The 11,447-nt window shown below is 36.6% G+C and overlaps 1 protein-coding gene across 9 annotated transcripts in view; it reads left to right on the forward strand.

The window, feature by feature from the left end:
* Window positions 1-458: 458 nt before the first annotated feature.
* RNF111 (ring finger protein 111) overlaps window positions 459-11,447 on the forward strand; it is a 106,249-nt gene continuing 95,260 nt past the window's right edge. For 6 of the 9 annotated variants that reach the window (XM_019657547.1, XM_019657551.1, XM_019657552.1 and 3 more), the window contains exon 1: window positions 459-876. The gene's annotated coding sequence lies outside the window, so the exon portion shown is untranslated. Of the gene's footprint in view, window positions 877-952; window positions 1,213-11,447 lie in introns of those variants that run through there. The other 3 variants (XM_019657548.1, XM_019657553.1, XM_019657549.1) reach the window with 3 other exon arrangements.

Raw genomic sequence — 11,447 nt, forward strand, 5'->3', positions numbered from 1 at the left:
TATCACTGGGATTTGAAAGGGAAGTCTGTCTGATTCCAAAGCCTACTTCCTCCTAATGCACATAATGAAGCATTTGCTATCTACTGATTTTTATAAAATAAGATGTCATGTGTGATTGTACAGCCAGGTCCCAGGATATCTATGACCATGATGTTTTTGTTTAATTGTACCGTAAGTATGGTTAATAATTCTGTAGTTAGTAGTAATTTTTAGTTTCGAAAAATTTAGCTAAGACTTACGTCGTCTGTATTTTGCTTAAATATTGAACGCACAATCACCAAGGAAAACGAAATACTGTAACCAGCTTCAGGACATCGTTCAGCTTCGCGAACAGACCAATAAAGCGAGTACAAAGGGGGAGGGACGGGGAAGAAGGGGCGGGGCAGTGAGAAACAAGAATCTGAGCAAGCGCAGAAACAAACAGATGTTAATAGAGGCGTGAAGACTACAGCGCTCTCACTTTCCGAATTGTCGTAAAGCCTCGGAGTGTCGTGCTCACTTGGTAGAGGAGAGACTGGTAAGGCGGCGGCAGCGGCGACGGTAGCGGCAGAACAGCAGCAGTGGCGGCGACGGTGGCGAGGTGATCGGGCTGCGCAGCATAGAAACGCCCGCAGCTTCGGGGAAGGAGTTCCTGTGGGACCGAGTTAGGCATTTGAACCGAAGCCGGGTGAGCTGGGCCGAACCAGGCGCTGCTGCTCGTACACTTTTGGTGGCGGTGACAGACGCTGCTCTTGACTATAAGGGCCTATTAGGCCGAGATCTGAGGCGCAGATCACTGGCTCTCGACACATCCTTTTCCGCCCTTTATATCTCCTGTCTGCCTTCCTGGGCCAGTGATTCCAGGACCCTGGGCAGAGAGGGTGGCTAACGATTAAGGTGAGGGGGCCAGGGGGGAGGGGATCGATTGGAGGCCGCGCGTGCGCGCAACGGGGGAGGGGCCGGCCTGGAGGGGAGAAAGAGGAAGGGCTGCGGCCGCGGAAGGCTGGGGTCGGCGACCGGCCGGTTACTGCGGGCTGCGTAATGACTTAGGGTCTGGGTCTCCGCCGAAGATCTAATTGTGTTTGAGGACAGCATTCGTCTAAAGACACACCCACACCCCACACAGTACGGGAGTGTGGGTGAGGGGATTTCTTTTTCGACTCTGCCTGGAGTCTTAGGATGGGGGCAGAGGACCGAGGCGTGGGAGTACGATTTGACAATGGAGTGATGAAGGTAACCCCACCCGAGGTGCTGGAGGGCGCTAAGTCAGCCTTGACGGTTGGGGAGTTGCCTTCTTATATGATGAAGGAATCGTCCGCGGAACAGCAGAAATACAGACGCGTTAGGTTTCTATTGAGTTGGCTTGGTCATTAAAAAAGGTTGATATTTTTATTGTCCTTAGATAATTTATCAATCAGTGGCGATGCTGTAGGGGAAATAGCTGTTCTATACGGCAGAAATAGAGGCTTTTCACAATAGTTGTTAAGTAGGTTATAGTAGATCTTTACAGATACTTCGTAACGCAAATCTAAGTTTTAACGTTTAAAAAAATACCAGGAAGTATAGAGTATTCATTTAATTTGTTCATGTTTGTAGTGTGGAGTCACCCCATTGTATTGTATGCTTTCCTGTTTCTTGATTTATGTGTAGTATGAATTTAGGACTCTGGAGTGGTAAGATGCCAGCTGACAGACTTTATATAGTTCTTACAGCTTTCGAACCTGACTTAATCCAAACTTTATTTCATTTGGTACTTTATGTTTAATTTTCTTGTTTTAGGGACCTCTTCAACTAAAAAGAACAGACTGGGGAAAAGATAAGCTAAAGTTCCATTTCCTTTCCCACTTTTGTTTGTGTCATTACTTTCTAATGTTACAATGTAATTTCAGTGTTACATAGAAGTTCTATAATACTGGTTTTACTTAACTTTAGTAGGGTGAAGGTATACATTTTGATAGTCTGTTACTCTATGTATTTTAGTAAAAATTTTCGTGTCATAGATAAACCATGTTGTTTCTCATACTAAACAATCCTTGGTTGTGAGACAAAACAGGATGAGAAAGAGGCCCATTTACTCTAAAAAGAATCTTAAATTTTTTTTTTAATGCCTTGAATTATTTTACATTAGTGTATCTCTTGTCATTTAACCCAGGACAAGTGACATCTCTCCGGCTCTGTTTGTTTGCTGCCTAAGATACAGAGTAGCATTGTAAGAATTAGTGAGGGTGTTTATGAATTGGTCTGAAAATAGTGTATGAAAAAGTAGAAAGAGTCTCTCCTTGTTCATCATGGGGGCTGTATCTTATGTGTGTGGGTTCTTCTGTCACCTTTTTCCTTTTGTTTGGTGTCTGTTGGGCAGTTGCATGTTAGTTCTTTCACTGGAGTTGGTTTTTGAAGAAGGATATAATCAATTTCATTTTGGTGAAAAATATACTAGACACATTTTACTTCAGAACTTCATTTCTACAGATAACTGAAAAATAGCTATAGTGATGTTTAAAATACAACAACAGCAATTTACTGCATGTCTAAAACAAAGGAATAGTCAGCAGATAGTCCTAAATAGTCATTTTTACTTTAAAATGTTAAATGTGGAATAAAAAACTCATTGAATCAAATTAGATTTTTTTAGATGTTTATTTTATTACTTTATCAAAGAAAGGTTTCTGTAAAATGATTTACTTAGAGCGTAATTATATGCTCTTTTCCTCCTGTGGACTAGGACTTCAATAGGGGGAAAAATGACAATATTAAAAATGATAGTAATTAAAGTTTGTTATAACTTGACATTAATATTCTATTGGTGACGTGTTATGAAAGAGTATAGGGCTAGAGACAGGAGATCTGGATTTTAGATCTAGCTTTGCTTGCTATTCATTAGATCTTTGACTTTATTGATAACCATCTTGGGCTTCCGATCTTTCTCAACTTTTAAACAAGAAGTGTAGGATAGATAACCCTAGGTCTCAAATTTAATGGCTTGTATTTTTAGTTAGGTGTTTCTGGTATTCATTGTTGTATTCATCATGATCCAATCTCCAGAAAGAAATGCTGTGCTGAGAGTATAAATTCCTTCATGATACATACTGTATATTAGAAAAAGAAAACTATGATGAAGCCATGTTTGCTGTTCCAGGTAATGCTTCTGTCCCAGTGTAGATATTACTCATGATTTAATAGCTCTCATACGATACTAAAAAATGAAACGTTGTTTTACTCCTGATAATGCTCTTTAGATCATCCTGAATAATTTTTCTTTCAGAAACCTGTGATCACTGTTCAGTAAAAGTCCAGAATTACATTTGAAAGCCATGCACCTCTGTTCTTTCTTTCTTGCATCCCAGATTCTTGCTAATAGCTGGCCCAGGTTTCTGCAGGTACTCTAAACCATTACATGAGGAGTGAGCCACCAATGTTTAAAAACAAACACTACTAAGCTTACATTTTAAATAGAGGTACTGCATAATTATTTAGTCACTTGGTAAGTATTTATTGAATGTCTCATGTTCTTGGCATTCTTCTTGGTTTTCAGTGAAGAAGGCACTCTGCACTAGTGGAGTGAACACTCAGCTGGTGGAAACAGATAATGAACAGAATAGTTAGGTAGTGGTTAGTGCCTTGAGAAAATAGGACTATGTAATGGAGAATGAATGGAAGTGGAGCTCTACTATGGATTGAGTGAGTGGTTACGGAGGGCCTCTTTTTAGAGGTAATATTTGATTTGTGATCAATGACTGGAAAGAATCATTCATAGTGACAATCTGGAAGAAGAATGCTGCAGACAAAGGGAACAACAGCAAATGCATTAAATTGGGTTTGATTCTGGAGAATCTACAAGTGAAAATTGTTTGGTTTGTTAAACTTTTTCATAATTGTTGATAGACAATGTGAAAAGAAAGATTACATATATTTTCCGTGTAGCAATCAAATGTAATGTGTTGACCTTGTTTAAATCCTGACTCATCAATTATAAAAAGGCATTTTTGAAACACTTTGGGGGACATTTAAATGTGGATGGGTATTAGATGATGTCAAGGAATTACTGTTAATTTTGTTAGGGATGATAATGGCATTATGTTTGTGTACGAAAATGCCCATATTTTAGAGATGGAGACTGAAGATTGAGGAAGAGAAACAAGATGTTTTGTATTGGTTTAAAAACACTTCAGAGCCAGAAAGGGGGTGAGGGAGATGAGTTAGATGAAGCAAGTGTGGCATACATAAGCTTGATAATTGTTGGGTTGGGGTGATAGGTATGTGGACATTAATAATATTCTCTGCTTTTGTGAGGCTTGAAAATGTTCACATTTAGAAATGTATTTAAAATAACTTATACCAACATTTTTTCAACAAATATGAGTTTTATATTTCAGACACGATGTCGATGCTTGAGTTATAACAAAGAATAGGACCTTTAGGCCTGCCTCTGAGGAGCTTTTGGTTTGATAGAGGAAGAGCCCCTCAGTGTGTAACTGTGTCAACATGAAATCATAGATTTTTGTGTTTTCCCGAGGGTATACAGGATCAGCATCTTAGTGTTTATGTGGTTACTTACAAAATATTTTTCCTTATCTAGAAAATTAAAACTTTAAGAAATTCTACATGAAATTTCTTATGTGCCAGTCTGAGTCACTGTTCTAGTCATTTCCCTCATTCATATGTACTTTAGAGCATCAGAATAAATCACTTGTTTTCACCACCTATTAACGTTACCAAAATAAATTTCCCTCTATTTAAATTTTTTATTTTGAAATAATTTCAAACATACAGAAAAGCATAAAATAGTACAAGAACTCTTAAATACCCTTTCCTCAGATTTATCAGAGTTTAAAATTTTGTCATATTTGCTTTCTCATTCTCTTTTCTGACTCACTTCAAAGTAAATTGCATATATTATGCCCATTCATCTCTAAATTTTCACTGTGTATTCTCTTTCATTATCACAGTACAGTTACTAAATTCAGGAAATTTAACATTGATAACACTATAGCTTTTAATCTATAGCCCCTAGTCCAGTTTTGTCAGTTTGTCCCAATAATATAGCATTCGTTCCCTTATATCATTTTCCCCATAGGATCCAGTCCAGGATTGCAAATTGCATTTAGTTTACATATCATAGTTGCCTTTAATCTGAAATAATGCCTTAGCCTTTCTCTTTCATTACATTAACATTTTTGAAGTATATAGGCTATATATTTTATAGAATATTCCTCAATTTGGATTTGTCTGATGTTTCCTCATAATTAGATTCAGGTTATACATCATCAGCTAGGGATTTTATGTTCTTCTCAGGGTATGATACAGAAGTACATGTCACCAGTCTGTCCCTCACTGGTGATGCTAATTTTTAATTACCTGGCCATGGTGTTGTCTGGTTTGTTCACAGTATAGTAATTGTTTTTCCCCTTGCAATCTGTGGAGATAACTTTAAGATAGTATAGATATTCTGCTTCCAATCAGATCTTCTGTATCCTTATTAAATTTCCCTCCTGGATTTAGAATTCATTGATCATTCTTGCCTGTACTGATCTTTACTTTGATGGTTATTTTTTAACTCCTCCATCTCCTCTACCTCATCAGTAGGCATACTATTGTAGGAAGAAGTTCCTTTTATCTACCTATTATCAATATGGACTTACATACTTCCTATTTTACTCAGTGGATTATAATTTATTACTGCTTTTATTTTTATGCCCAAATTGTCCCAGATTTGTCCAGTGGGGGAGAGCCTCTTCACCCTGGCTCCTGTGTCTTTCTGACATACTGTCTTAATGTTTTTTGTTTGTTTAGTATTCCTTTCTTTCTGGCACATCAAGATGTTCCAAGCTCATCTTGATACTTTCTGTGGTAATCCTGGAATCAGCCATTCTCCAAGGAGCCCTGGTTCCTTTCAGTGTGGAATACAACTTACTTTTGAGTTATCTATTTATATATAGCAGTAATCTCTCTTTCCTGGATCAGAACATCCTCTGAGAAACTAAATTTAAATTAGATTTTGATAGTGGGTTTATATTTCTATGAAGGCTTTGTCTATGAAGTAACTACATAAGACTTAGCAGTTTATTATATTTACCATAAAAGCAACTATTTTATTATTATTCTATTTTATTTTTCAAATAAGTGATTCTGATATGGTCTTAATTGTAGTCAAATGAAATAGAAGAAAAAAAGGTTATTTTACTTACTGTTACTTTGTGTGGTGTGTGTGTGTGTGTGTGTATGTATGTGTATGTGGTTTGTGTGTGTGGAAGTTTTTTTTTAACATTTAACTGTTAAAAAACAACTTAAGTTTTAAATACGTAACTTGTTTATGTACTTAACTAAGACATCAGACATTCTGGTTTGAAGGAAATTGTTGTTTTTCAATGAAAATGATTTATTGTAATATAGAATAATATTTCTAAATGAGTGGAAACTTCCAGGCAGTTACTTTAACATCTGGGTATATTTCACACCTATTCTCTCACCAGTGCGTCGTTCCTTTATTTATTTATCTTTTAAGCCTAAGGTATAAGTGAGTGTTTTTCCAGGCAATATTCTGAATGATTTTTATTTTTGACCTGATTAATATCTGTACATGGTTTTTAAAAGTTAGTTCCAAAAGGCTTATACCTATGAAAAGCAGCAGTCCCCTAGGCAACCCCTCCTGATCTAGTTCTACTTCCTAAGCAGAAACACTTTCAGCTCTTATAATTTTCTTTTCTGATAATTACCTTCATATTTGTAAATAGTATGCTTATATGTCTACTTATCCACTTTTGATGCCAGTTTTTTCCTTTTTTTTAAAGTATTTAATTTTTTAAAGATAAAAGTAATGCGTACAATGGGTACCAAATTCACAAGGTACAAAGGGTGTACAGGGAAAAATAAGTCTTCTTGCCATCTGTGTCTTCCTGCTACTAAGTTCTTTCCCCTGATGATGTATCGCCTCTTAATACTTTATATGTATTTGCAGAGCAGCAGTTTTCAACATGTGATCTGTGGATTCTTGAGGGGGTTTTCAGATGTATCAGAAGGTCTGCTAGATTGAAACTATTTCATAATAACACTAAGTTCTTCTTTGCTACTTAGTTATGTTGACATTTGACATTTGCACTGATGGTACGAACAGTGATGGGTAAAACTGCTTGCCCTGTAGTGCATGTCAAGACAGTGGCAAAAAACTGTACTAGTTGTCATTATATTCTTCATCTCCACACATTTACAGGAAAAAAAGGTTTCATTTAAGAATATCCTTTAGGAAGCAGTAAAATGTTAGTTTTATTAATCTTGACCCTTGAGTGCATGTCTTTTTAATACTTCATGTGACAAAATTGGAAGAATGTTATAAGGCCCTCCTGCTGCATACCAAAGTATGATGCTTGTTTTGAAAATTACTTCTGTGATTGACTTGCAAGCTGGACTAGCAAACTAGTTGCTTTTTTCATGGAACACTATTTTTACTTGAAAGAACAACAATGTAGTTATTTAAACTTAGGTATTCATACATATTTTCTCAAAAATAAATGAAGTGAGCCCATCACTTCAGAGAAAACAACTGACAATTTATTGCCAAGATAAAATGCAGGCTTTCAAGCAGAAACTAGAATTTTGGAAAACTATCTGTCACTATGAGCTTGGCAGCGTCTCAGGACCTTCCTGACAATATTGATGGTGGTATTAACAAATGTGATTGTTTTGTTTTTGGTTTTTTTTTTTGTTGTTGTTTTTTTGTTATTGTATAATAAAATGTGTCAGTGTTTGGAAGATGTGCATAACTTGGTGGGCCAGCTTTTTTCAGTTGAGCAATGTGTGGTATTACAAAATCATGCTGTGGGTGAAAGATCTAAGATCTACTTATGTACAAGATAGATTAATAGTTTTTTAATGAAGTGGTATGAAAAGTTTCATTGATATGACTTCAGATTCCACATTGCAACTAACCTTTACAAAATTACACTAAGTTTTGACATAGTATCAAGGAAGAATAATATCCACATTTACCTGAAAAGGTTATTAAAAATATTTGGCCTTTTTTCAACCACATACTCATGTGGAGCTGGATTTTCTTAATAGATTGAATACAGAAGCAGGTATAGGAATCTAGTTTTCTTCTATTAAGCCAGACATTAAAGAAGTTTGTAAAAATGTATAACAGTGCCAGTCTTCTCAATTTGGGGGGAAATATATTCATAAATGTTACATTAGAATATAATAGGTTTACTATTGCTATTTTTAAATAATAAGTTTTTAAGCACTTATCAACTTTATTTTCTCATATTGTATCAGTAGCTATAACCCGCATACTAAAAGCTATTTGGGTTCCTCAATTATTTTTAAGAGTTTAAAGAGGTTCACAAGTCATAAAATTTGATATCTGCATTAGTTTCTGACTGCTTATGGTAAAGTAGTTCACATTTTTCCCTTCACCCTTTCCCCCAGTATAGATGTATTACAATTTTAGATTCTCTTACGTAGCAATTCAGCATGTATTTATTGAATGCTAGCTGTGTGTTCTAAGCTCACATAGTAGTGATGAAAACAAAGACTTGACTCCAATGGGAAAACAAGTAAATTTTACAGATGGTGATTATGGAACTAACTGAACTAGAAAAAGAAGATAACGGGGTGGGATTCGTTTTTTAAATATAAGATGTCCAGGAATGGTCTCATGGTTAAGGAAACATTTGAGCATAGACCTAAAGGAAGTGAGTAAGAGAGCCTTGTGGATACCTGGCATTCTGGGCAGATTGAATAAAACATCCCAGAAGTTGTGGCTGGTGTCGAGTGGATGAGAACGGTAGTCTCTGGGGTCAAAGGTAACAAGGGCTTATGTCCTTCAGTTTAAGGAAATATTCTTGTATTAATTTTAATAACTTCTTAGTTGATTTTTCCTTTGTTCTCTTTTTGGAGTTGCTGTCAGTGAGATGATAGGATTTTCTTGCTATCTCTTACTTGCTATTAGCTCTTTTTTGATTGATTAAAAATTTTTTTTCCTTTATGATCAATTTAGTGGGGATTGCAAGGAAATTTGAGATAAAGATACGTGTATAATTTACCATGTTTAAACACAATGTGAACTTTTGATCAATACAACAATTTTACCAGAAACAAGTTATATTATTGATATGGTACTGGGCTCTCTTCCCAACTTTTACTGGTAAAATCATATTTAAATATGTGAGTAAATAAATTTTTCATATATTCAGTGAATAGATTCACTTTACAAAGCCGAAGTCAACTTTAACAGCTATGTTTTTTTTTTAATACAAAGTAGTCTTAAATGAAGAAAATCATGCGATATAAGATTTTTATTATAGAACATCTACAGAATGTAATTTATTTTCATGGAGTTGATTGTATTTTCTATGAAATCACATTTCTTTAAAGAACTACATCTAGTACTGGATAAAACTGGCTATTTTGTTTTCATAGCCATCTTTCTGCCTGTCATTCCTCTGATAATGCCTTTATTTTATTTATTTTTTTTTTTAAGATTTTATTGGGGAAGGGGAACAGCCAAGTTGTCGTCCTTTAATCTTAGTTGTGGAGGGCGCAGCTAGCTCAGCTCCAAGTCCAGTCACCATCCGCCACCCGTGCACAGCTCATGGCAGCTCAGCTCAAGGGGCTGTGTTGAATCTTAGTTGCAGGTGGGTGTAGCCACCATCACATGCGGGAGTCGAACGGGAAACCTTGTTGCTAAGAGCTCACACTCTAACCACTGAGCCATCCGGCTGCCCTTCAGCAGCTCAGGGCAGCTCAGCTCAAGGTGCCATGTTCAATCTCTGTTGCAGGTGGGCGTAGCCCACCATCCCATGCGGGAGTCGAACTGGCAACCTTGTTAAGAGCACGCACTCTCACCAGCTCAGTGGCAGCTCAGCTCGGGCACAGCTCACTGGCCCATGTGGGAATAGAACCAGCGACCCTGTTGCCCAGAGCTCGCGCTCTTAACCAACTGAGCCACTCAGCCGGCCCCCATAATGTCTTTTATTATTCTCCACTTGAGGAAATCTTACTTTTCAGGACCAGCTTTTATACAGCTGTGAAGTTTCTCCTCCAGAATCAATAGCTCTTCCTTCTGTTTCTCCATAATATTTGGTCCTTTTCTTATCTTGTAGTTATACATTTTATTAGAATTTTATCGTTCTCCCACTGTGGAGGCTAAGTTCTGAAAATCTCCATGGTAAATAGAAGAAATTGTGGTTGAGTAATGTAATAATCCTATGTAAAAATAAAATCATGGGAACTGAAGTCATGAGTGAACATGTGAATGCTCTATACATTTAGTTTTTAAAAAGAGAGATCAAAACCAGCGTCTTATATACGAATTAAGATCCAGATGTTTGTGTCAGACCTTAGGCAAGTGTCTAAACTTCTATAATCCTCAGTTCCCTGGAGATACTCCTTTTTATTGAGGATAAAATAAAATAAAAACATGGCACATAGTTCCGTACAGGCCTTAACTGATCTGACCCTTGACCACCTCTGATCCCATTGTATACCACCTCTCTCCCATTCCTTTCTCTTCTTTGCACATGTTAGGCCTATTCCTGCCACGTGATCTTTAGTTTCTGTTTCCTTTGCTAGGAATGCTCTTCTCTAGAACTGTGTGGCTTGGCTGACTCGTGGCTGATTCCTTCTCATGATTCAGGGCTTTAGCTTCTTAATGAGGAGCCTGTTGATGGTCAGCCCTTACCTTTTGTTTAATTTCCTAATAGCACATATTTCTCTCTCAAATTATTTTGATTGTTTGTCTACTTGTGCTTTGTTTGTCCTCATGTGAATGTAATTTCCAGTAGAGCAAAGACTTTCTGTATCTTGTTCATGGCTAATCCCAGTGCCTAGAACAGTGCCCAGCTTATAATAGGCTCTTAATAAATACTTATTGAATGAAAACAGTGAGTAATAAATGTTAGCTAATGTATTAGTGGTATTGTATTTTTTAAAATAATAAGCTACTGTAAAATTAATTTCTATTACCTGGGTGACATTTCCAGATCCTGGTCTGATCCCAGAAGCTTGGGATGGAAAAAGTTTGGATAAATTAACATGTATTTAGCCTGTTTGCCATAGCTGAGTTGATCTTTCTGAAACCCTTTTCTTAGACTCTTGGACTTACTTATTTTATTCCAGTGTGAATCTGTATTTGTCCTCATAGAGAGAGCAGTTCTGGATAGCCGTTCTAAGGCCTGGACTTACTTTTCATTCATTTTCTTTTACCTTAAGCAAGCTTCAGTTTAAAATATGTTTCCTTTTCTCTTCCATCTTTACTAACCTCAGTTACCGGTTTTTCTGATTACCTGGAAGAACGCACTGATTATCTGGAAGAACTTACTGAAACCAAACTTCTGAAGATTGCCCGAAAAGTATATAAGTAAATGCTTGTAGACTGGGTTTAACGTATATCATATTAGGGTTAGGATTACTATATTTATCTAGAATAAGAAATTTTGGGGGACAGAGTAGCATCTTAACTATCTTCTTATCAC

This window comes from Hipposideros armiger, unplaced genomic scaffold (genome assembly GCF_001890085.2).
Source record: "Hipposideros armiger isolate ML-2016 unplaced genomic scaffold, ASM189008v1 scaffold_276, whole genome shotgun sequence".
NCBI lineage: Eukaryota > Metazoa > Chordata > Mammalia > Chiroptera > Hipposideridae > Hipposideros > Hipposideros armiger.